Raw genomic sequence first — 2,085 nt, 5'->3', positions numbered from 1 at the left:
AAAAGGTGCTTTCAAGTATTAGCACATCTACAGCGATTTCACTAGTGCCCCCCCCCCATTGTGAATTCTAGGAGGGTGGGGGCCATACCACTCTTGGGTCACCACTGCATTCTCAGGCCCTAGCACAGGGCTGGACACACAGAAGACACTCGGTATTAGCTGGATGAATGAATAATGGGAGTCACGATTGAGAAGCAGGAGAAACATAACATTTTAATGTAAAGCTCATTTTTTTTAAGATTTTGTTTATTTATTTATTCGACAGAGATAGAGACAGCCAGTGAGAGAGGGAACACAGCAGGGGGAGTGGGAGAGGAAGGAAGCAGGCTCATAGCGGAAGAGCCTGATGTGGAGCTCGATCCCATAACGCCGGGATCACGCCCTGAGCCGAAGGCAGACGCTTAACCGCTGTGCCACCCAGGCGCCCCTGTAAAGCTCATTTTTGACAGAAAAGTAACACTGAATGTGGGAGAAATAGTTTGCTTAGGTATCCGTGTGGAGTCAGGAACCCTCAACCCCAACTTTGTTTCTTCTTCTTGCCCACCTATCTGTCGTTCGCCCATGCCCCTGCAAGGCAGCAAGAACGGGCCAAAGTGGGAAAGGCTCACTCACTGTAGATTCCAGAGGCTGGCTACCACGGAATCACAGAGGGGGAGTGGACACACTAATTTCTGGGGTAGGTGGCCTGTCACGCTTGGGGAAGAAATTGAATGTCAGAGGGATTTCTGGAAGGCAGAGGGGAGCAGTGGAGGGTTTCCTATGCCTGGACCATTAGGTTCTGGGGGTGGGGGAAGAGGCAGGTGGCAGTGAGCCATATGATTGACTGAAGACTGTAGAGGCTGGAAAGGTGCTTGAGAGGCTGAACTTCTAGCAAGCCCCAGAGAGCTGTCACCTGTGAGCAGGGGCAGAGTAAGCAGGTAACGGGGCTGATGGCGGGTGGACAACTGACGAGGGCATTTGGTGGGCCAGCAAGAAAAAAATCCAACATGGCTTGATGCAGGGACCCAGCCTAGACAGGGAAGCAGAGGAGGCCAGAGGAAGAAGGGCTGAGGGGCTGGGGGTGAAGGTAAAGTGAAATAAGAGTTCAGTGGAGCCAGAACACGGAATAACATGTGTGTGGAGGCGAGGGGTTAAAATCGAACACACATATTAGGCTCAGGCCATTCAGAAGGTGTGGCGCCTTAAATGTGTTAAGACGGCACTGGGATCACGAATTAGGGAGTGATAGAAACGGAGAAGCTATTTGCAAAAGTTAGAAAATGTTTCTTATCCTCAGTATCTATCGAGTGCTCCCTCACTGACAGGACTGCAAGGTCAGCAGCCAAAGAATGGACCTGAGAGGAATACCAATTGCTCTGCTCCTTTGTAAGGGATAGAGAACCCTGGATTCCCAAATTCAAAACACCCATCCGGCTGCTTCTACAAATCCTCGAATAGGGCATCAGGCCAGAGATACACAATTTCCCCCCCAAGATCTTCTGGAGGACTTGGGTAACTTCGCAGAGCTCGCAGTACACGCCAAGAACCCAAGCCGGAGGTGTGCTATGTGTGTATGCATGTGTGCTTGTGTGTACGTGCACGTGTGTGTGAGGGTCAGAGACGTGCATTCCCGCAGCGAGGGCGGCCTCAGACGCAAATGCCCAGCCCCGCCACCCTGTCGCCCGCTGAGAGGATCTGGCCGCCAAAGCCTGGAAACAAAAAACAACAACAAAAAAACCCATAATGGNACAAAAAAACCCATAAGGGATTTCCCCAGGGGTTTTTTTTTTTTTTTTTTCCACCTAGTCAGCCGAGAAAACAAGCGTTCCACTTGCCCGGAAATTAGATGCACAGGGTACTCATTCCAAGCTGGAGGACGGGAAGCCCTGCAGAAGCCGGACTGGTTGCATGTGGGGACACGGTCCCCCCAAAACGGAAAAGGACATTCCCAAAAACCACGTCTTGCCGGTGGCCACTGTGGCGGCGCACGGGCTCTGCTCTGCCGGCGCCCTGCGGCCCCCGCGGAGCGTCCGGCGCGCCAGCCGGCCAGGTGCATCGGACCCGGCTCCGCCAGCGGCGCGCGCCTCCCGCCGCCGGGCACGGGTG

The sequence above is a fragment of the Ailuropoda melanoleuca genome, chromosome 9 (genome assembly GCF_002007445.2).
Source record: "Ailuropoda melanoleuca isolate Jingjing chromosome 9, ASM200744v2, whole genome shotgun sequence".
NCBI classification, from domain to species: Eukaryota; Metazoa; Chordata; class Mammalia; order Carnivora; family Ursidae; genus Ailuropoda; species Ailuropoda melanoleuca.
The sequence above is the reverse complement of the archived record's forward strand: the minus strand, read 5'-3'. Positions refer to the sequence as shown.